Raw genomic sequence first — 24,297 nt, 5'->3', positions numbered from 1 at the left:
TGCAAGCATTTGAGTATCCAAAAGTTGGGGCACCAGATACCCTGAAGGTGGGGGTAGGTAGTCCAGAGACAGCCTCCTCCACCTCATTGGGTTGGCCCTGAGTACTCACTGTACCACTGCTTTCACCAGAGTCTCCCCTCCATCGCGTGCTGCTGTGGAGAATGAAGTCCAGCGAAGTAGAGAGTAATGCAGCGCTCCGCAATCCAAAAGAAGAACAGGTCTGGCCAAGAATATGTGATCTTTATTGAAGTGTCATAAAATCAAGGGATGCAACCCTTCTACGCGTTTCGTGCATAGCACTTTATCAACTTTTGTGGCTGGACAATTTGGAGAAGAAACAGCAATTTTAAAGTGGCGATCAGCCGCAATAAGCTGATCAGGGCTTATAGAATTGAGCGTGTTTGAAAAACTGGCGATCAGTGCCGAAAAGTGGCTTATCACCGCGCGTCTGCCGATTTGTAATTTTTATTTATTTATTTATTTTTCGGCAAAAAAACGGTAATTTTTGCTCTTATCGCCAGCTTCTCTGGGCTTACTGAATCGCTGTAGGCTTTTTTGGCGATAAGCTGGTGATAAGTGGCTTATCGCTGCTTACTGCATGAGGGCCTTAGGGAGGATTTGTTCCTATAAAGCAGGGGTGGGGAACGTCCGGCCCGCGAAAATCATTTGGTCCGGCCCCCGGGAAGCAAGCCTGCAAGAATGGTTTAAACAAAAAAAACTCCCCCTCTCCTGATTGGCTGCCCGTGCTGTCACTCTGCCAAGATTTGTTTTTTGGCCCGCTTCTTCATACATGGAGCAAGTGTAGGGTGCAAGCCGGGCCTCCCCTTCCCTCAGCACTGCCCCCCTCCCTTCTCTCCTCCAGTAATGCCGGGCCTCCCCTTCCCTCAGCACTGCCCCCCTCCCTTCTCTCCTCCAGTAATGCCGGGCCTCCCCTTCCCTCAGCACTGCCCCCCTCCCTTCTCTCCTCCAGTAATGCCGGGCCCTCCCCTTCCCTCAGCACTGCCCCCCTCCCTTCTCTCCTCCAGTAATGCCGGGCCCTCCCCTTCCCTTCCCTTCCATCAGCACTGCCCCCTCCCTTCTCTCCTCCAGTAATGACGGGCCTCCCCTTCCCTCAGCACTGCCCCCCTCCCTTCTCTCCTCCAGTAATGCCGGGCCTCCCCTTCCCTCAGCACTGCCCCCCTCCCTTCTCTCCTCCAGTAATGCCGAGCCCTCCCCTTCCCTCAGCACTGCCCCCCTCCCTTCTCTCCTCCAGTAATGCCGGGCCTCCCCTTCCCTCAGCACTGCCCCCCTCCCTTCTCTCCTCCAGTAATGCCGGGCCTCCCCTTCCCTCAGCACTGCCCCCCTCCCTTCTCTCCTCCAGTAATGCCGGGCCCTCCCCTTCCCTCAGCACTGCCCCCCTCCCTTCTCTCCTCCAGTAATGCCGGGCCCTCCCCTTCCCTTCCCTTCCATCAGCACTGCCCCCTCCCTTCTCTCCTCCAGTAATGCCGGGCCTCCCCTTCCCTCAGCACTGCCCCCCTCCCTTCTCTCCTCCAGTAATGCCGGGCCTCCCCTTCCCTCAGCACTGCCCCCCTCCCTTCTCTCCTCCAGTAATGCCGAGCCCTCCCCTTCCCTCAGCACTGCCCCCCTCCCTTCTCTCCTCCAGTAATGCCGGACCCTCCCCTTCCCTTCCATAAGCACTGCCCCCTCCCTTCTCTCCTCCAGTAATGCCAGGCCTCCCCTTTCCTCAGCACTGACCCCCTCCCTTCTCTCCCCCAGTAATGTCGGGCCCTCCCCTTCCCTCAGCACTGCCCCCTCTCTTCTCTACTCCAGTAATGCCGGGCCTCACCTTCCCTCAGCACTGCCCCCCTCCCTTCTCTTCTCCAGTAATGCCGGTCCTCCCCTTACCTCAGCACTGCCCCCCTGCCTTCTCTCCTCCAGTAATGCCGGGCCTCCCCTTACCTCAGCACTGCCCCCCTCCCTTCTCTCCTCCAGTAATGCCGGACCCTCCCCTTCCCTCAGCACTGCCCCCTCCCTTCTCTCCTCCAGAAATGCCGGGCCCTCCCCTTCCCTCAGCACTGCCCCCTCCCTTCTCTCCTCCAGAAATGCCGGGCCTCACCTTCCCTCAGCACTGCCCCCTCCCTTCTCTCCTCCAGTAATGCCGGGCCTCCCCTTCCCTCAGCACTGCCCCCCTCCCTTCTCTCCTCCAGTAATGCCGGGCCTCCCCTTCCCTCAGCACTGCCCCCTTCCTTCTCCTCCAGTAATGCCGGGCCTCCCCTTCCCTCAGCACTGCCCCCCTCCCTTTTCACCTCCAGTAATGCCGGGCCTCCCCTTACCTCAGCACTGCCCCCCTCCCTTCTCTCCTCCAGTAATGCCGGGCCCTCCCCTTCCCTCAGCACTGCCCCCATCCCTTCTCTCCTCCAGTAATGCGGGCCTCCCCTTCCCTCACCACTGCCCCCCTCCCTTCTCTCCTCCAGTAATGCCGGGCCCTCCCCTTCCCTCAGCACTTCCCCCCTCCCTTCTCTCCTCCAGTAATGCCGGGCCTCCCCTTCCCTCAGCACTGCTCCCTCCCTTCTCTCCCCCAGTAATGCCGGGCCACCCCTTCCCTCAGCACTGCCCCCCTCCCTTCTCTCCTCCAGTAATGCCGGGCCTCCCCTTCCCTCAGCACTGCCCCCCTCCCTTCTCTCCTCCAGTAATGCCGGGCCTCCCCTTCCCTCAGCACTGCCCCCCTCCCTTCTCTCCTCCAGTAATGCCGGGCCCTCCCCTTCCCTCAGCACTGCCCCCCTCCCTTCTTTCCCCCAGTAATGCCGGGCCCTCCCCTTCCCTCAGCACTGCCCCCTCCCTTCTCTCCTCCAGTAATGCCGGGCCTCCCCTTCCCTCAGCACTGTCCCCCTCCCTTCTCTCCTCCAGTAATGCCGGGCCTCCCCTTCCCTCAGCACTGCCCCCTCCCTTCTCCTCCAGTAATGCCGGGCCTCCCCTTCCCTCAGCACTGCCCCCCTCCCTTCTCTCCTCCAGTAATGCCGGGCCTCCCCTCCCCTCAGCACTGCCCCCCTCCCTTCTCTCCTCCAGTAATGCCGGGCCTCCCCTTCCCTCAGCACTGCCCCCCTCCCTTCTCTCCTCCAGTAATGCCGGGCCTCCTCTTCCCTCAGCACTGCCCCCCTCCCTTCTCTCCTCCAGTAATGCCGGGCCTCCCCTTCCCTCAGCACTGCCCCCCTCCCTTCTCTCCTCCAGTAATGCCGGGCCTCCCCTTCCCTCAGCACTGCTCTCCTCCCTTCTCTCCTCCAGTAATGCCGGGCCCTCCCCTTCCCTCAGCACTGCCCCCCTCCCTTCTTTCCCCCAGTAATGCCGGGCCCTCCCCTTCCCTCAGCACTGCCCCCTCCCTTCTCTCCTCCAGTAATGCCGGGCCTCCCCTTCCCTCAGCACTGTCCCCCTCCCTTCTCTCCTCCAGTAATGCCGGGCCTCCCCTTCCCTCAGCACTGCCCCCTCCCTTCTCCTCCAGTAATGCCGGGCCTCCCCTTCCCTCAGCACTGCCCCCCTCCCTTCTCTCCTCCAGTAATGCCGGGCCTCCCCTTCCCTCAGCACCGCCCCCCTCCCTTCTCTCCTCCAGTAATGCCGGGCCTCCCCTTCCTTCAGCACTTCCCCTCTCCCTTCTCTCCTCCAGTATTGCCGGGCCTCCCCTTCCCTCAGCACTGCCCCCCTCCCTTCTCTCCTCCAGTAATGCCGGGCCTCCCCTGACCTCAGCACTGCCCCCCTCCCTTCTCTCCTCCAGTAATGCTGGGCCTCCCCTACCCTCAGCACTGCCCCCCTCCCTTCTCTCCTCCAGTAATGCCGGGCCCTCCCCTTCCCTCAGCACTGCCCCCCTCCCTTCTCTCCTCCAGTAATGCCGGGCCTCCCCTTCCCTCAGCACTGCCCCGCTCCCTTCTCTCCTCCAGTAATGCCGGGCCTCCCCTTCCCTCAGCTCTGCCCCCCTCCCTTCTCTCCTCCAGTAATGCCGGGCCTCCCCTCCCCTCAGCACTGCCCCCCTCCCTTCTCTCCTCCAGTAATGCCGGGCCTCCCCTTCCCTCAGCACTGCCCCCCTCCCTTCTCTCCTCCAGTAATGCCGGGCCTCCTCTTCCCTCAGCACTGCCCCCCTCCCTTCTCTCCTCCAGTAATGCCGGGCCTCCCCTTCCCTCAGCACTGCCCCCCTCCCTTCTCTCCTCCAGAAATGCCAGGCCTCCCCTTCCCTCAGCACTGCCCCCTCCCTTCTCTCCTCCAGTAATGCCGGGCCCTCCCCTTCAATCAGCACTGCCCCCCTCCCTTCTCTCCTCCAGTAATGCCGGGCCTCCCCTTCCCTCAGCACTGCCCCCCTCCCTTCTCTCTCCCAGTAATATCGGGCCTCCCCTTCCCTCAGAACTGCCCCCCTCCCTTCTCTCCTCCAGTAATGCCGGGCCTCCCCTTCCCTCAGCACTGCCCCCCTCCCTTCTCTCCTCCAGTAATGCCGGGCCTCCCCTGACCTCAGCACTGCCCCCCTCCCTTCTCTCCTCCAGTAATGCTGGGCCTCCCCTACCCTCAGCACTGCCCCCCTCCCTTCTCTCCTCCAGTAATGCCGGGCCCTCCCCTTCCCTCAGCACTGCCCCCCTCCCTTCTCTCCTCCAGTAATGCCGGGCCTCCCCTTCCCTCAGCACTGCCCCGCTCCCTTCTCTCCTCCAGTAATGCCGGGCCTCCCCTTCCCTCAGCTCTGCCCCCCTCCCTTCTCTCCTCCAGTAATGCCGGGCCTCCCCTCCCCTCAGCACTGCCCCCCTCCCTTCTCTCCTCCAGTAATGCCGGGCCTCCCCTTCCCTCAGCACTGCCCCCCTCCCTTCTCTCCTCCAGTAATGCCGGGCCTCCTCTTCCCTCAGCACTGCCCCCCTCCCTTCTCTCCTCCAGTAATGCCGGGCCTCCCCTTCCCTCAGCACTGCCCCCCTCCCTTCTCTCCTCCAGAAATGCCAGGCCTCCCCTTCCCTCAGCACTGCCCCCTCCCTTCTCTCCTCCAGTAATGCCGGGCCCTCCCCTTCAATCAGCACTGCCCCCCTCCCTTCTCTCCTCCAGTAATGCCGGGCCTCCCCTTCCCTCAGCACTGCCCCCCTCCCTTCTCTCTCCCAGTAATATCGGGCCTCCCCTTCCCTCAGAACTGCCCCCCTCCCTTCTCTCCTCCAGTAATGCCGGGCCTCCCCTTCCCTCAGCACTGCCCCTCCCCCTTCTCTCCTAAAGTAATGCCGGGCCTCCCCTTCCCTCAGCACTGCCCCCCTCCCTTCTCTCCCCCAGTAATACCGGGCCTCACCTTCCCTCAGCACTGCCCCCCTCCCTTCTCTCCTCCAGTAATGCCGGGCCTCCCCTTCCCTCAGCACTGCCCTCCTCCCTTCTCTCCTCCAGTAATGCCGGGCCTCCACTTCCCTCAGCACTGCCCTCCTCCCTTCTCTCCTCCAGTAATGCCGGGCCTCCCCTTCCCTCAGCACTGCCCCCCTCCCTTCTCTCCTCCAGTAATGCCGGACCTTCCCCTTTCCTCAGCACTGCCCCCCTCCTCTCCTCCAGTAATGCCTGGCCTCCCATTCCCTCAGCACCGCACCCCTCCCTTCTCTCCTCCAGTAATGCCGGCCCTCCCCTTCCCTCAGCACTGCCCCCCTCCCTTCTCTCCTCCAGTGATGCCGGGTCCTCCCCTTCCCTCAGCACTGCTCCCCTGCTGGGCCTCACATTCCCTCAGCACTGCCCCCCTCCCTTCTCTTCTCCAGTAATGCCGGTCCTCCCCTTACCTCAGCACTGCCCCCCTCCCTTCTCTCCTCCAGTAATGCCGGGCCTCCCCTTCCCTCAGCACCGCCCCCCTCCCTTCTCTCCACCAGTAATGCCGGGCCTCCCCTTCCCTCAGCACTGCCCCCCTCCCTTCTCTCCTCCAGTAATACCGGGCCTCCCCTTCCCTCAGAACTGCCCCCTTCCCTTCTCTCCTCCAGTAATGCCGGGCCTCCCCTTCCCTCAGCACTGCCCCTCTCCCTTCTCTCCTAAAGTAATGCCGGGCCTCCCCTTCCCTCAGCACTGCCCCCCTCCCTTCTCTCCTCCAGTAATGCCGGGCCTTCCCCTTTCCTCAGCACTGCCCCCCTCCCTTCTCTCCTCCAGTAATGCCGGGCCTCCCCTTCCCTCAGCACCGCACCCCTCCCTTCTCTACTCCAGTAATGCCGGCCCTCCCTTTCCCTCAGCACTGCCCCCCTCCCTTCTCTCCTCCAGTAATGCCGGGTCCTCCCCTTCCCTCAGCACTGCTCCCCTGCCGGGCCTCACCTTCCCTCAGCACTGCCCCCCTCCCTTCTTTTCTCCAGTAATGCCGGTCCTCCCCTTACCTCAGCACTGCCCCCCTCCCTTCTCTCCTCCAGTAATGCCGGGCCTCCCCTTCCCTCAGCACCGCCCCCCTCCCTACTCTCCTCCAGTAATGCCGGGCCTCCCCTTCCCTCAGCACTGCCCCCCTCCCTTCTCTCCTCCAGTAATGCCGGGCCTCCCCTTCCCTCAGCACTGCCCCCTCCCTTCTCTCCTCCAGTAATACCGGGCCTCCCCTTCCCTCAGCACCGCCCCCCTCCCTTCTCTCCTTCAGTAATGCCGGGTCTCCCCTTCCCTCAGCATTGCCCCCCTCCCTTCTCTCCTCCAGTAATGCCGGGCCTCCCCTTCCCTCAGCACTGCCCCCCTCCCTTCTCTCCTCCAGAAATGCCAGGCCTCCCCTTCCCTCAGCACTGCCCCCCTCCCTTCTCTCCTCCAGTAATGCCGGGCCCTCCCCTTCAATCAGCACTGCCCCCCTCCCTTCTCTCCTCCAGTAATGCCGGGCCTCCCCTTCCCTCAGCACTGCCCCCTCCCTTCTCTCTTCCAGTAATACCGGGCCTCCCCTTCCCTCAGAACTGCCCCCCTCCCTTCTCTCCTCCAGTAATGCCGGGCCTCCCGTTCCCTCAGCACTGCCCCTCTCCCTTCTCTCCTAAAGTAATGCCGGGCCTCCCCTTCCCTCAGCACTGCCCCCCTCCCTTCTCTCCCCCAGTAATACCGGGCCTCCCCTTCCCTCAGCACTGCCCCCCTCCCTTCTCTCCTCCAGTAATGCCGGGCCTCCCCTTCCCTCAGCACTGCCCTCCTACCTTCTCTCCTCCAGTAATGCCGGGCCTCCCCTTCCCTCAGCACTGCCCCGCTCCCTTCTCTCCTCCAGTAATGCCGGGCCTTCCCCTTTCCTCAGCACTGCCCCCCTCCCTTCTCTCCTCCAGTAATGCCGGGCCTCCCATTCCCTCAGCACCGCACCCCTCCCTTCTCTACTCCAGTAATGCCGGCCCTCCCCTTCCCTCAGCACTGCCCCCCTCCCTTCTCTCCTCCAGTAATGCCGGGTCCTCCCCTTCCCTCAGCACTGCTCCCCTGCCGGGCCTCACCTTCCCTCAGCACTGCCCCCCTCCCGTCTCTTTTCCAGTAATGCCGGTCCTCCCCTTACCTCAGCACTGCCCCCCTCCCTTCTCTCCTCCAGTAATGCCGGGCCTCCCCTTCCCTCAGCACACGCCCCCCTCCCTACTCTCCTCCAGTAATGCCGGGCCTCCCCTTCCCTCAGCACTGCGCCCCTCCCTTCTCTCCTCCAGTAATGCCGTGCCTCCCCTTCCCTCAGCACTGCCCCCCTCCCTTCTCTCCTCCAGTAATGCCGGGCCTCCCCTTCCCTCAGCACTGCCCCCCTCCCTTCTCTCCTCCAGTAATGCTGGGCCTCCCCTTCCCTCAGCACTGCCCCCCTCCCTTCTCTCCTCCAGTAATGCCGGGCCTCCCCTTCCCTCAGCACTGCCCCCCTCCCTTCTCTCCTCCAGTAATGCCGGGCCCTGCCCTTTCCTCAGCATTGCCCCCCTCCCTTCTCTCCTCCAGTAATGCCGGGCCTCCCATTCCCTCAGCACCGCCCCCCTACCTTCTCTCCTCCAGTAATGCCAAGTCCTCCCCTTCCCTCAGCACTGCTCCCCTGCCGGGCCTCACCTTCCCTCAGCACTGCCCCCCTCCCTTCTCTTCTCCAGTAATGCCGGTCCTCCCCTTACCTCAGCACTGCCCCCCTCCCTTCTCTCCTCCAGTAATGACGGGCCTCCCCTTACCTCAGCACTGCCCCCCTCCCTTCTCTCCTCCAGTAATGCCGGCCCTCCCCTTCCCTCAGCACTGCCCCCTCCCTTCTCTCCCCCAGTAATGCCGAGACCTCCCCTTCCCTCAGCACTGCCCCCTCTCTTCTCTCCTCCAGTAATGCCGGGCCTCACCTTCCCTCAGCACTGCCCCCCTCCCTTCTCTCCCCCAGTAATGCCGGGCCCTCCCCTTCCCTCAGCACTGCCCCCTCCCTTCTCTCCTCCAGTAATGCCGGGCCTCCCCTTCCCTCAGCACTGCCCCCCTCCCTTCTCTCCTCCAGTAATGCCGGGCCCTCCCCTTCAATCAGCACTGCCCCCCTCCCTTATCTCCTCCAGTAATGCCGGGCCTCCCCTTCCCTCAGCACTGCCCCCCTCCCTTCTCTCTCCAAGTAATACCGGGCCTCCCCTTCCCTCAGAACTGCCCCCCTCCCTTCTCTCCTCCAGTAATGCCGGGCCTCCCCTTCCCTCAGCACTGCCCCTCTCCCTTCTCTCCTAAAGTAATGCCGGGCCTCCCCTTCCCTCAGCAGTGCCCCTCTCCCTTCTCTCCCCCAGTAATACCGGGCCTCCCCTTCCCTCAGCACTGCCCCCCTCCCTTCTCTCCTCCAGTAATGCCGGGCCTCCCCTTCCCTCAGCACTGCCCTCCTCCCTTCTCTCCTCCAGTAATGCCGGGCCTCCCCTTCCCTCAGCACTGCCCCCCTCCCTTCTCTCCTCCAGTAATGCCGGCCCTTCCCCTTTCCTCAGCACTGCCCCCCTCCCTTCTCTCCTCCAGTAATGCCGGGCCTCCCATTCCCTCAGCACTGCTCCCCTGCCGGGCCTCACCTTCCCTCAGCACTGCCCCCCTCCCTTCTCTTCTCCAGTAATGCCGGTCCTCCCCTTACCTCAGCACTGCCCCCCTCTCTTCTCTCCTCTAGTAATGCCGGGCCTCCCTTTCCCTCAGCACCGCCCCCCTCCCTACTCTCCTCCAGTAATGCCGGGCCTCCCCTTCCCTCAGCACTGCCCCCCTCCCTTCTCTCCTCCAGTAATGCCGGGCCTCCCCTTCCCTCAGCACTGCCCCCCTCCCTTCTCTCCTCCAGTAATGCCGGGCCTCCCCTTCCCTCAGCACTGCCCCCCTCCCTTCTCTACTCCACTAATGCCGGGCCTCCCCTTCCCTCAGCACTGCCCCCCCTCCCTTCTCTCCTCCAGTAATGCCGGGCCTCCCCATCCCTCAGCACTGCCCCCCTCCCTTCTCTCCTCCAGTAATGCCGGGCCCTCCCCTTCCCTCAGCACTGCCCCCCTTCCTTCTCCTCCAGTAATGCCGGGCCCTCCCCTTCCCTCAGCACTGCCCCCCTCCCTTCTCTCCTCCAGTAATGCCGGGCTCCTTAGTCTCCACCCCTGTGTCCCTCCCTTTAGGCTCTGCGGGCCTGCCAGTCTCATCTTCACTGGCTACCTATGCAGCTCCAGCAGCCCATCCACGGGCCTCAGGTAACCCACATGCCCCCTTATAGCCCCTCCCAGGCACCTTACCCACCCCAATGGGGAAAAGGCCTTATTTTGTGTATGTGTTTGCAGAGGTGGGCTTATTGTGTGTGTCACTGTGTGTCACTGTGTGTGTGTCTGTCACTGTGTGTGTGTGTCAATGTCACTGTGTGTGTGTGTGTGTGTGTGTCTGGCACTGTCACTGTGTGTGTCTGGCACTGTCACTGTGTGTGTGTGTGTGTGTGTGTGTGTGTGTCTGTGTGTCTCACTGTCTCTGTGTCTCACTGTCTCTGTGTGTGTGTCAAATTTACTGTGTGTGTCACTGTCTGTGTGTGTGTCTCACTGTCACTGTCTGTGTGTGTGTGTCACTGTCTGTGTCACGGACACTGTGTCACTGTGTTGGTGTGTCACTGTCTGTGTGTGTGTGTCTCACTGTCTCTGTGTGTGTGTCACTGTCTCTGTGTGTGTGTCACTGTCACTGTGTGTGTCACTGTCACTGTGTGTGTGTGTCACTGTCTGTGTGTGGCAGCAGCCACCTGAGGTGATGAAGGACCTGAGTATCACCAGGGCGGCTCAGGTAAGCAGCGCTCCGGGGGGGACAGGGTATAAGAGGCTTGGGGGGTGGGGGGGAGTGTGTATAAGAGGCTTGGGGGATAGAAGAACGAGTCTGCGGAGGGAGAAACACCTCACTACCGTCTCTCCTCCTCCTCCCCACACCGGGCAGCAGCTGTGGAGGAGGGCACCTGCCCCGCAGAGCCGCAGTGTAAGATGAGAGGAAGCTATGCAGGGCCCTGACAGGGGAAGGGCAGGAGGGCCCTGGTACACCACCAGGCCTGACGCCTAATTCCAGCATCATTGGTCTCATTGACTTCAATACATGTTGTATGATTAACTTTTGCAGCTACCCCCCCCCCCCCCAATGATCTGTGCCCCATAAAATGACTCAGTGTGATCTAAGCTGTCAGACCGTCCCTCATGCATCTCAAATGGCCACTTCTTGCAGCTGATTGTCATTCTTGTTTAGAGAGTGTCTGAAAGTGAGTGAGAGAGTGTGTATGAGTGAGAGGGTCTGAGATTGTGTGATTTCCCCCCCCCCCCACTGCTCCGATTTGTGTGTGTGAATGTGTGAGAGAATACAGACACCAACCCACAGTCAGTCATACAGTAGTCACCCACCACCCAAGTGTCAGTCAGTCAGTCACCCAAGTGTTAGTCAGTCAGTCACCCAAGTGTCAGTCAGTCAGTCACACAAGTGTCAGTCAGTCAGTCACACAAGTGTCAGTCAGTCACCCAAGTGTCGGTCAGTCAGTCACCCAAGTGTCAGTCAGTCACCCAAGTGTCAGTCAGTCACACAAGTGTCAGTCAGTCAGTCACACAAGTGTCAGTCACACAAGTGTCAGTAAGTCACACAAGTGTCTGTCAGTCAGTCACACAAGTGTCTGTCAGTCAGTCACACAAGTGTCAGTCAGTCAGTCACACAAGTGTCAGTCAGTCACCCAAGTGGCAGTCAGTCAGTCAGTCACCCAAGTGTCAGTCAGTCAGTCAACCAAGTGTCAGTCAGTCACCCAAGTGTCAGTCAGTCACCCAAGTGCCAGTCAGTCAGTCACACAAGTGTCAGTCAGTCAGTCACACAAGTGTCAGTCACACAAGTGTCAGTAAGTCACACAAGTGTCTGTCAGTCAGTCACACAAGTGTCAGTCAGTCAGTCACACAAGTGTCAGTCAGTCACCCAAGTGGCAGGCAGTCAGTCAGTCACCCAAGTGTCAGTCAGTCAGTCAACCAAGTGGCAGTCAGTCACACAAGTGTCAGTCAGTCAGTCACCCAAGTGTCAGTCAGTCAGTCACCCAAGTGTCAGTCAGTCAGTCACCCAAGTGTCAGTCAGTCAGTCACCCAAGTGTCAGTCAGTTTGTCAGTCAGTCACACAGGTGTCAGTCAGTCAGTCAGTCAGTCACACAAGTGTCAGTCAGTCAGTCACACAAGTGTCAGCCAGTCAGTCAGTCACACAAGTATCAGTCAGTCAGTCACACAAGTGTCAGTCAGTCACACAAGTGTCAGTCAGTCACACAAGTGTCAGTCAGTCAGTCACACAAGTGTCAGTCAGTCACACAAGTGTCAGTCAGTCAGTCACACAAGTGTCAGTCAGTCACACAAGTGTCAGTCAGTCACCCACCCAAACCTGGAAAACCAGTTGCGAGTAGCAACATCATCAATACCAGCTAACATCACACGCCTCACCAAAGAGAAGCAGTTCCAGTTAATTAAATGTTTGACCAAATATAGCAGGCTAATTTTTAAGTTGATAATTTTGTATGGCCCGCGAATGATGTTATAAATATCCAAATGGCCCTTGGCAGAAAAAAGGTTCCCCACCTCTGCTATAAAGTACACCTAGTTTGGCATAGGATTTGGATGTCAGGGTATCAATGTGCAACCCAAATGTTAAATGGGAGTTGAACTATATGCCCAGATATTTAAAACCAGTAACAGGGGCTAGGATGGTATTAGAGTTGGTTTTTATCTGAAGCTCTGTCATTGGCAGCTTTAGCAATTTAGCTCTGGTCCCAAATACCATTGTTACAGTCTTGTCAGTGTTTAAAATCAGTTTGTTTTAAGAAATCCAGTTTCAAGTCTCAAAAAATCAGATTGAAGGTTCAAGGTCAGAGAGGCGAGGGCTGCACGCATATAGGATAAGATCTAAGGCCTCTCACAATAACCCGTTAGGAATATTAATTCCTCATCTATCCGACATAAGTATAAAATATACTCTAACCAAGAACCCTAATACAGAGTTACCCACCTTATACGGGAGCAGCTGCCAGACGAGTATAGTAAATGTATCTTACACTGGCGACACACTTTATTCGAGCTTGGCTAGTCCCACGAATTCGGGTATACCCGGGTGTATTGAGGTTTGTAACTGTTTTCTGCCCGAGTGCATTGAGTTATTTTCCAGGCAGGGATTGAAGCATTTTATTCCCGCTGGCTGCAATACTGCACAGTATATATATATATACTGCATTACAATTCATGAATTTATGCCATCTGGTAGACACGCGAAGCATTGCAGCCTATTAAATCCTAATCATTATCATTTAACAGATCAGCCGCCCATCAGCCAGGCATGAACCCAGGCTGGGAAGGCAAATGCAACGGGGCTTGTCAGAGGTGAGGAGCGGCGCATTCCAGGTATCTGCCAGGTACATACCGGGTATTTGCTCGAATAAAGTGTGTCGGTGCAGTATTTCTTTTGCCACTGGAGGGCAGCGTGGAGTTGCAAGGAGTGGCGCCCGTAAGGACGACGTGCCAGTTAGACGGAAGGAGAAGCGCACACACTTTTATGTGAAACGGATATATTTGGGGAGGGATTTAGGAGTCTGAGTAACAAAATTAACCATTTAAATATGTACAGATTTATGCCACTTTTGGAAATTAGGGATGTTGCCTAAAAGTTTGAGAATGCATAAAGTGCCACCCATGGGCTTTAATGAAGCAGCATTTGTGGGCTAAGGGGAACAGCATTCTGTATAAAGGTATTTTGGGCTCGATATAAATAATTGATGCCAAAAACTAATATTAAGTAAATTGAGAATGGAAAAATCTTCAACACAAACGTACATAATGTGATATTCTGAGAGATCTTACAGATGTTATCAAATCCCACAATGAATATATAGAAAATGTCTGTATAGAACGAGTCAAACAAGAATATGCCAATAAAACGTTTAATTGGGAGATACAGGGGCCACAATTCAGGTCATTTAGCTGAAAGAAGGGAAGCCGGTCAGCCAGTAGAGCAGATCAGCCGGTCAGCCGGTCAGCCAGTCAGCCAGTAGAGCAGGTCAGCCAGAAAAGCAGGTCAGCCGGTCAGCCAGAAGAGCAGGTCAGCCGGTAGAGCAGGTCAGCCGGTAGAGCAGGTCAGCCAGTAGAGCAGGTCAGCTGGTCAGCCGGTAGAGCAGGTCAGCCGGTCAGCTCTGAGATCAGCATTACTTATATCCCCTAAACGTTGCCCCCTGCATGTAATGCTGCAGAACAGCCTACACTGCATATACTGTACATGAGATACTTAACCCTTTCTTTTCGCTCGACTCTAATCTGAATGATTTGCTAATTGGTTTGTAATTAGAGAGATATTTGTAGCAGAATCCCATGTATGTTCTTTTTACCTTTTTAGATACCATTTTGTGTAATAAAAGATATGAGATCAGAGGGGCTTCCTGTTTGCACTTGTGTTTTGGCAGAAGTGTATATGTGACCCTATAAACCTTCTTCACACCCGGGCTTGGCAGCGTGACACTAGTGCAGCGTCCTGGGGAAGAATCACTGAGCTGTTAGCAATAGATACAACGGATAGAAAAGACACTACACATAGGTTTGATTAAAGAGAGTATTTTATTGAAATAATTAATCTCTTTGCTGGGAGGGGCCTGCAGCACATTGCAGAGCGATATAGTAACACGCAGAGCAGTGCATTGCAGGCCCCTCTGGCAGCAAAGGAGTGAAGACCAATGCAGGGTGTATAAAGATCTCACTGATAATTCATGCACAAAGGGCAGTTTGTTGCTGTGATCCAGAGGAAGGCGAAACATAACCCCTGCTGTGCAATGGGGGAAAAAAATTCCTTCCTGACCCCATTAAATGGCGATCGGATGGTCCCTGGATCACTGCGCAGTGAGATCAGATGGAGCAGCACAGATCAGCGTTGTTATACACAGGGGCACACTCAGTATATAGAGATGCGGGTGATGGGGCCCTTGTGCCCCTGTGTATAACTCACCTACTCCCCCATCCCCCTGCATATCTATCCCATTCACCCCTTTTCCTCCCACATACCTCGCAGGGCCGGCCGGCCATTAGGCGGTCGCCTAGCGCGCAGAGGTCCTAGGGGCGCATTAATAATCATTATTATTTTTTCCTCTTATTATTTCTAATTTATTTATCTTTTTTTTTAAATTATTATTCTTTTTTTTATCCAGTATTTTGGCGCCCTTTTATTTTTATTTTGCGTCGCGCTGGGGTGCGGTCGCACCCCCTGCAGCCCCGATAGCTACGCCACTGTTTATTTTATTATTTTATTTATCTTATTATTTTTTATACAACTGGGGCACAAATTTTAAGTTTCGCCTCGGGCGCATGAAACCCGTGCTCTGGCCCTGCTCCTTGTTCTCTCTCACCCTCTCACGCCCAATATCCCTATCTCCCTCTAGTACCTGCCCCTCCCGCAGCCTTCCTGATCTTATCTGCCTCTCCTGCGGTCAAACCAACTTCTCAGGGCCCCTAGAATACCCCTGTATCTACAACCCTGGCTCCTCTGCTACCTGCTCCCGGGGTCTTCTCCGCCTAAAAAAGGTGAAGCAGCAGATCTGTCCGCACCTCTCGTATTCTCCTACCTGCTCCCGGGGTCTTCTCCTCCGCCTAAAAAAGGTGAAGCAGCAGATCCGGCCACACCTGTCGTATGCTCCTTGGTCATCGTACACCACGTCTGCGTCATCGGCCGCCTTGTAGCCCACCTCATTGTTCCACTTGACGCCCGCTTTGTCGTATGCCTCGTCGTCCGCCTCGTAGCCCGCCTCGTCGTCTGGTGGCACAAAGGGCACCACCTTCGTGCGTGTCCTGATCTGCAGGAGACATGAAGTGTTTGTAACCAGGGACAGTCATACTCTGTATCGCAAGAGCTCCTGTGCCACTTATACCCCATCCCCAATACCACGTTATACCACCCTCCACAGGGCAAATACCCGTTATACCCACCTCCCCAGGCCCAGTTATACAACCCTCCCAAGGCCCAGTACCCTGTTATACGCCCCTCCCCAGGCCCAGTACTCGTTATACTCACCTCACCAGGCCCAGTACCCGTTATACCCACCTCACCAGGCCCAGTACCCATTATATACCCCTCCCCAGAAGGTCATGTTTCTATTTATCAAAAATACATTGAGTTACCTCTGGTTTTCAGGCATGTCCTGGGGGAGTTATCACAGAGACACAGAAACGTCGCTGAGTTTGGGTTAGTAACTCCCTTAACCTCTCAGCAGTTGAATTCCCCATTAGGCGCTTAGCACGTTAAAAACAAGCGTTGCTATTTCTCTGCATGAAGTTGCAGGTAATTGGAAGAGTTACACAGTGACGGCTATTTCATCACTCACCTTCTTCCCCCGAAACGGTCTTTTCTGTCTTATTTCCGGCTTCACATCGGATATCCATATCCATTCTTGGCCTCTGATCTGTATGCAAGGCAATGCTTTAAGACAGGGTTGCACAACCTTTTCCCCCTGCTCCCCCCTCCACCTTCCCCACCTTGTCTCCGACGTTCTGATGTAACGACGTCATGTGATATCACGTTGCTATGGCAATGCCACATCATGTGACGCCACGTTGCTGTCGCCAGAAGCCGCTGGAGACAAGGAAAGAGAACTTACAGAGGCCTTGCGCGCGATCTCCGGCATTTAATTTAAATGCTGTGGGGAAGAGCGAGGGGCCTCTGTAAGCGCCGAGCCCCTCCTCTCAAGAAAATGTCGTGCCCCTCGATTTGCGCACCCCTGCTTTATGAGATATTCTGGGACCCTCCAACTCCTCCATCGGACCCTTCCTCATATTGACTGACCTTGCAGTGCTCTGCACTGACTTGCACTGACCTGCTATGGTGCCTCTCAAAATACCATGCTAACTCATTCTGAACATACATGTGTCCTTTCTACATGTTACTCAGCTTGTATGGGCCACAGACAGCTTTCCTGGGGTCCAGGACTAGTTTCCACCGGAGACACTCACCCATGGGTCGGCGACTTTGCGAGAACCCACCCCCCCCCAACCTGTTTTCTCTTGCACTGCCATAGACAACAACATTTCGGCCTGCTGGTCTTTCTCAGGTAAAGTGGCTAAACCCACTAAATCCAGCAAAGAAAGGCCAGCAGCCGAAACATTGTAGTCTGTGGCACAATAAATTATCTTTTTTTATTCAAATCCGTGTGCCCTTTCCCATCAATCATATTGTATCCATTGGACGAAATGCCGGTCTTCCCTGAGACTAAGGGGCACCGGTAAAAGTATCACTACTTATTGTTTTTTTTTTGGTGTGCAGCAAATCCCCATCATTTTTGTGTTCTCTTGCTCTGCCCCAATCTGACACACCACCTTGCTCTCTCACCCCCCTCTTAGACTCCCCCGTCACCCTTTCCTTCCTCAAAGGGTGTCCTTTAATCAGATCTTACCCAAATTGTCTCCATCTCCCTTGGAAATGTTCTGTCTTTAAGCTGTGCGGCTCCTCTTGATCCGAACTTTCTTAGCTGACGCCTTTAGGTTTCGGCTCCGAGGGTCTAAAAAATAAGCGACTCCGAAAAGATGTGAAATATGCGCACGGGTCCTAATGGGGCACTGAGGGGGAGACTTAAATACTAGTAAATATAATCTACTGTGCTAACAAATATAATCTATTAACTAACAAATATAACTTATTAAACTAAGAAATATAATTTATTAAACTAACAAATATAACTTATTAAACTAACAAATATAACTTATTAAACTACGAAATATAATTTATTAAACTAACAAATATAACTTATTAAACTAACAAATATAACTTATTAAACTAAGAAATATAATTTATTAAACTAAGAAATATAACTTATTAAACTAAGAAATATAATTTATTAAACTAAGAAATATCACTTATTAAACTAAGAAATATAACTTATTAAACTTAGAAATATAATCTACTAAACTAAATAAATATCTATTAAACTAAATAAATATCTATTCAACTAAATAAATATAATCTATTTAAAAACGATACAATAAAAAGCTGGAGAAATGATACGTCAACCAAGACACAGATGTGATGCCAATGAGCGTTGAACTCCTTGCAGATCCACCGTCAGCTGGTTGTGGCAGAAAGTGGTGACATACAGTAGAACAGAGTGGTTGAGCTGTAACCACGGCAGTCAGGTCAGAAATCAACACAATATTTTTTGAAATTTAGAATGAGAATGTTCTGTATGTCACATTCTGGGCTCAGACTCTGAGCCCTGTCACATGTTAGCAGCTTGTGATAATAGAAAGTATCCATATACTGGGATGTGATAAGAAACATGAAGGTCATTTTATACTGGGACCCATAACCTGCTTTATATGAAGTATCATTTTACACTAATTAGTAGAGATGTTACATTTTGAAAAATAGCACTTCTGGCGACATTGTTCATTTTCTCTACAAATGATAAATGAAAAAATTGGATAAAACGTTATATGTGTGTGTGCGCGCGCAATATATATATATAGAGGTATCAGTACCGTGTTAGCCGAGCTTCAATAATCAAAAAATAAATAGATGATACCGTTCTGTGGCTAACGAAATGCTTTTATTTGTGCGAGCTTTCGAGATACACTGATCTCTTCTTCCGGCGATGTTACAATGAATGAAGCAAGCAAAAGGTATACTTAAAAACAGTGTCTCTTGGAATGTTATCTGTGCTGGTCCTTCCCCCGGTGTGGATGTGTTTTATGCCTAGAGGTGTCAAAAGGTTCCTGAAAGCAAATGATGAAAGAGTGTGTATGTGTATCAGTGTGAATGAAAATGAATGGAGAGCCCACAGTATATACAGTGCTTTACAAAAGGTGTGTGTGGAGTTGGAGTGGATATAAATGGTGTGGGTGGGTGTGGAAATGTGAGAGTTTGTAGCACAACTAAAAGTGTGTGTGGATACTTTGTGGTCCCTATTGATGTATAGGGATGGAAAAACAGTATTTGTATGTGTAAGAGACAGCTGTGTGTGCATACATATAGCACAGTATGTTAAATTACGCCGCGGGGTCATGTGACGTCACCCTCGTCAAATGCCGCTGCAGGTCACGTGACGCCGCATCAAGGTAAGGGGGGGGGGGCACGAGCACCAGCAGAGGGAAGGCAGGGGGGCGAGCTGCAAAAGTTTGTGCTCCCCTGGTATAACCAATAAATAATATAGCTGATATAGCAATTTGGTTGTGGCTAGAGAGAGATTATAATGGCAGTGAGAATTAGTGGTCAGAATTAATAACAGTGCAATTACTAAAAAGTAGCTGTAATAAAATAATAATAAACACTATGCATAAACACAATAAAAGTCCAGAAACCTAGCTCTAATAGCTATGTTATAACTCAATCATAAAAGGATCCAATTCGGGCGTCCTCTGGAGCCCTGGCAGCTCTCTTCAGGGAAACAACCACCTCCTCGATAGATATCTAAACAAAAAAAAGAAGAGAAAGCGCCCGCTCCATGTGTAAATTCGGTTTAACAATTTCATTTCCTGGACAAGATAAAAATAGCAAACTCACAAACATCCGTTTGGTAAAAGCATTGTGTGAGACAAGCTCGTGCTCCGTGGTAATCCGGTGGTCAATCCACAGCTCCAGACTTTGGACGATGACCGGGAAACTCGATAGGCTGCGCCCCTCGCAGTGTGGTCCTCCAGCAATCTGTGGTATGTTGTGGTTCCACTGTAAATCCGGCGTCTCGTCTTGGTCGCGTACCAACTTCCCTTCCAGCGTCAGGACGTATAGTGTGGCAATAGCAACGAGAAGAAAGTACTGAGGTGGGGTTGGATCCCCCTCGGTTATTTCTTGTTTTATTAATAAATAATTTACTATATTTTAATCTCTGGTGCGCATTGTGTGCATTTTTCTTCTTGTCTGCCCAGTGCTTCAGATGCTGCATCTGAAAAAATGCCGGTGGATCGGGATGTGAGGTAGGGAAGTGACGTCCGCGCCGGAACGTTATTGCCACGCCTCCAAATATTTATTGCCATGCCCCCAATCGCACCCGCTGCATACCCTGCAAAGCCATAAAAAAGCTCAGGCTTCAGCAAGTGTGTTGCAGCGTGTGTGCCTTCCCTCCGTCTGAAATACTATAGACGCAGCCTTATCGACGCTTACTAAATAGGCCCGTGTCTCTCTCTCTCTCTCTCTGTGTCTCTGTCTCTCTCTGTGTGTCTCTGTCTCTCTCTGTGTGTCTCTCTGTGTCTCTGTCTCTCTCTCTGTGTCTCTGTCTCTCTCTGTGTGTCTCTGTTTCTCTCTGTGTGTCTCTGTGTGTGTCTCTGTATCTCTGTCTCTCTCTGTGTCTCTGTGTGTGTCTCTGTGTCTCTCAAATCAAATCAGCTTGATTGGCATGTCAAAAGAACATTTCAGTATTTCCAAAGCATGAGTAATGGGGTGTGGGACAATGATTACACGAATACTAGGGGGTACGGTATAATGGTTATACAGTACATTACTTTTGTCTCTCTCTCTCTCTCTCTCTCTCTCTCTCTGTGTCTCTCTCTCATTCTCTGTCTCTCTCTCATTCTCTGTCTCTCTCTCATTCTCTGTCTCTCTCTCTCATCCCTGTATGATAGGTATGTTCCAACTCTATTTTTTGCTCTTCTTTTCCGTTTGAGAGGAGGGAGTCCCTCACCTCTTCAGCCACACACCAGGAACGCTGGATTGCTTTCAGACGCTCGGAGAGGCGGATACAGTCGTGGATTGCAGGCACTGATTTATCTGGTAAGTACCGCAAACATGCTTGAACAAGGGCCGTACACATTTTATTTGATGGTTTAGATTATCATTGTCTGTGGTTGTTAGTTATTGGTATTAGAGTTTTTTGACGTTGTTACGAATCAAATACATTTTGAAGTAGTAATCCCCTCCGAACTGGGCATTCCTGGCCAATAATGCCCTGGCTGTAAGAGTTGAAGGGCCCAAGCAAAGCCCCCACCTCTATACACACTAACACTGCAGGGGCATCAGTGTCTTGTTGTCATGGCAACGGGGGGTGTCACGTGATGTAATTTGTTTAATAAATTATTTTTTAAGGTGTCCCGGTTTTTCATTTTTTAAATCTGGTCACCCTATTCATCAAGCAGAAAAAGTGAAGAAACAATTGTAGTTTTGCTAATGGACGTCATTTTGGCATATCATTAGCTTTGAGGATACCCATTAATATGAAGAAAAATAACATTGATTCCCAATGTAGCCCCCCTTCCCTGGGCCAATCGCAGATCGGGCCCCCTCCTCTGTACTAGGGTCTGGCTACGTGTCTGAGTGTGGTGCATACCTGCTGGCAACAGGGGGGCCTGAGTCTCCCGCGATGGTATGGGGGATGACAGGATTAGGTTTCTGGGGTGAATGCCTCCGTCTCATCAGAGCAGGATGAAATTTCTCTTCAGAAGGACTTGGAGAGACTGGAAACGTGGGCAGGTAAATGGCAAATGAGGTTTAATACAGATAAATGTAAGGTTATGCATTTGGGATGCAAGAATAAAAAGGCGACTTACAAATTAAATGGAGATATATTGCTGGAATCCTTGATGGAGAAGGATTTAGGAGTGCTTGTAGACAGCAGGCTTAGCAATAGTGCCCAATGTCATGCAGTAGCTGCAAAGGCAAACAAGATCTTATCTTGCATCAAACGGGCAATGGATGGAAGGGAAGTAGACATAATTATGCCCCTTTACAAAGCATTAGTAAGACCACACCTTGAATATGGAGTACAATTTTGGGCACCAATCCTAAGAAAAGACATTATGGAACTAGAGAGAGTGCAGAGAAGAGCCACCAAATTAATAAAGGGGATGGACATTCTAACTTATGAGGAGAGGCTAGCTATATTGGATTTATTTACATTAGAAAAGAGGCATCTAAGAGGGGATATGATAACTATATACAAATATATTCAGGGACAATACAAGGAGCTTTCAAAAGAACTATTCATCCCACGGGCAGTACAAAGGACTCGGGGCCATCCCTTAAGGTTGGAGGAAAGGAAATTTCACCAGCAACAAAGGAAAGGGATCTTTACAGTAAGGGCAGTTACAGTGCGGGATTCATTACCCATGGAGACTGTGATGGCAGATACAATAGATTTGTTCAAAAAAAGGTTGGACATCTTTTTAGATGGGAAAGGTATACAGGGATATACCAAATAAGTATATATGGGAAGGATGTTGATCCAGGGATTAATCCGATTGCCAATTCTTGGAGTCAGGAAGGAATTAATTTTTCCCCTTAATGGGGTTTTTTGTTTGCCTTCCTCTGGATCAATAAGTAAGTATAGATATAGAATAAAGTATCTGTTGAGGCGCATGCGCGACGGGAACGGAGATGGCAGCCTGAACTGAGCGCTCCGATTCCCGCCGGCAGCAAATAAATAAATAATCACGCAAAACTCAACACAAACACACACAAATAGCGGGAAGTGCCAGCACTAAACCTGCAGCATAAACATACATGGCGGCCACGAGGAAAAAGTCCAAACAGAGAGTGGATGTCCGAAATTACTTTGTGGGGGCGAAAAAGGCACAGGAGACAGATAGCAAGGCGGCGTCTGACTCCGACTCAGCTCCGGAGCTAGAGATTGCAACAGACGAACCGACAGGTGCCCTGAAGAGGGAAATTGCACAACTCCTCGCAGACCTTAAAATCTTTTTCCGAGGGGAAGTGGATCAGTTAAGGAAAGACTTATTGAGTATTGGGACTCGAACGCATGATCTAGAGGAGAAAATGGATGAGTCCACACGATGCCAGACTGCAACAGATGCCAGGGTCACCATCCTCGAGAGAAAAGTGGCAGAGCTAGAAGAACGCCACGAGGACAGTGAGAATCGCGATAGACGCAATAATCTGAGAGTTAGGGGGATCCCAGAGGAGATCCTGAACCGGTGGATGACCTCCATAATGCGTGGGAAAACCGAAGCGGAGCTGGTTATGGACCGGTGCCACCGCGCACTAAGGGCCCGTCCACTACCTAATAACCCTCCCAGAGATGTAATTCTGCGACTACACCACTTCACTACAAAGGCAGAAATATGTAAAATTACCAGAACCACCCCAACAGTGAAATTTGAAGACATAGAGATGGCCATCTACCAAGATATCTCCCCGATCACGTTGGCACGACGCCAGGCCCTCCAACCGGTCACCAGACTTCTCAGAGAGAAAAATATCCGGTATCGCAGGGCCTTTCCCTTCGCCCTGATTGTTGTGCAAAATGGCAGGTCCCATACACTTAAACACCTTACAGATGGCCCGGAATTCATGAATAAGCTGGGTATCCCTAACATCTTACCGCCAACAGATGCCCCGGTTGGGCGCCCACCTCGGCGGACTGAATGGGAAAAAGTGGGACCGCCAAACGGACAACGCCACGCAAAGGCAGGACCCTCAAGGCCGGTGTGACAGCCATGTACCAGGCTCTGCAGTTCCGCAAGGACCACAAGTTTCCGTTCTACCCGAGGTTAAACTGACTTAATTCCCCTCACAAAACACTGCCTGAAACAAGAGGGGCTTCACTCCACCCCCCCCTGGGGTTCCGCAGCCGGTCGGTCTCCCATCGGTGGCGGCAGAAAGAAAAACCAAGAAAAAGAAAAGAAGATGACAAAGTTTGTTCACTCGCCAAAATGGCCCCCTGAGGTGATCCGCGGGACATTTGGGAAAAGAAGCGCAGGATCAGCATGGCGGACGACATTTTGGCGCGAAGCAGAGGAGATCCAGTCAGCTCCGCCCGCGGGACACGCCTGCTTCCTCTGCTGTTCACGGGCAGTGCTGCACACGACCCCCAGACGATGACGTCGGCAGGCGAACGCTCGCGAGATCACAGCGACCAGGAACTGACGTCAGTGCAGGCGCCGGCAGAGCAGGTCGCAGTGCGCGACGGACTTGAGAGACAGCAGCAGTGTTTGGGGGGTCCGGTTCGTGAGGCGGGACTCCCCAGGGGGGTACGCGCATTCCCCTGCTGGGGAGAGGGGATAAGTTTAAGTTTAGTTTGTTGATACAGCTGAGGGTAGCCAATTAAAGAAGTAACAGGTTAGCGGTTTGAGTTAATCAAAGTTTCAGTGTCAGTACAAGCAGCATAGTTGAGTACAAGAATATTGTTTATGTGCCAATTATTACAATATAATGTTTGTGCTGCCGGCGGGGGGGCGGGGGCTTGCCCTTCCCTCACCTGTTGGCATGTGCCTCTGGGGTTGGACCATGGCCTTCAGCCGCGGCCCAATCAAAGACCTGGGACCCCGTGGTCTGGAAGGCTTCCCACAACCCTTGTTGGAAAAATGGGAACATCCGGAGTCCAAGCGGTATTCCCAGGCAATAAACCACAGGTCAATTAAGACCAAGATGGTTTCCCTTGTAGGCTTAACAAGGTTTCATGTTCCCTGTCACTCCCCTATGTGTTTTCCTCCCCCTCCCTCAGGTATCCCAAAAAGAGACAACTTGGCGACACGAGACCTGCAACACCACTACCGACACCTACTGCGCAGTCAAGACAAGGGTAGGAAAAGAATGCACTACACTCACAAAGACACACTAAACATAAATATAGCATTGACGTTCATATCACAGAATGTTAAGGGATTCAACTCCCCTCAAAAACGTAGAATCGCCTTCGCAGAATTCAAGCGCAGAAACGCAGATGTTCTTTTCTTACAAGAGACACATTACTGTTCTAACAAAAACCCTGGGTTTATAGACAAACAATTCAGGAAATTTTATCTGGCCTCAGCCAAAGAAAAGAAAAAAGGGGTCGCTATTCTATTTCACAACAGAGTTCCATTTGTGATGGAAAAAATAATACGTGACCCAGACGGTAGATATATTATCCTGGTGGGCACTCTGCAGCAATGTAGAATAACCCTGGCGTGCATATACGCCCCATGTGAAAAAGACCCTCAGTTCTTCGCAGAGTTCTTTCTCAAACTACAAAATTGTGCATCCGGTAATATAATATTGGCGGGAGATTTCAATAAGGTC

At 53.1% G+C, this 24,297-nt stretch overlaps 1 long non-coding RNA gene across 6 annotated transcripts in view; it reads left to right on the top strand.

Annotated features, from left to right (window-relative positions):
• LOC142465178 (uncharacterized) overlaps nucleotides 1–24,297 on the top strand; it is a 79,303-nt gene that overhangs the window by 5,738 nt on the left and 49,268 nt on the right. For 2 of the 6 annotated variants that reach the window (XR_012787804.1, XR_012787809.1), the window contains exons 1-2: nucleotides 19,295–20,055; nucleotides 23,741–23,818. This is a non-coding gene — a long non-coding RNA (uncharacterized LOC142465178). Of the gene's footprint in view, nucleotides 1–19,214; nucleotides 19,263–19,294; nucleotides 20,056–23,740; nucleotides 23,819–24,297 lie in introns of those variants that run through there. The other 4 variants (XR_012787808.1, XR_012787806.1, XR_012787805.1 and 1 more) reach the window with 4 other exon arrangements.

Source organism: Ascaphus truei, chromosome 13, assembly GCF_040206685.1.
Source record: "Ascaphus truei isolate aAscTru1 chromosome 13, aAscTru1.hap1, whole genome shotgun sequence".
Classification (NCBI taxonomy): Eukaryota; Metazoa; Chordata; class Amphibia; order Anura; family Ascaphidae; genus Ascaphus; species Ascaphus truei.
This window is presented reverse-complemented; position numbering and strand designations above follow the sequence as displayed.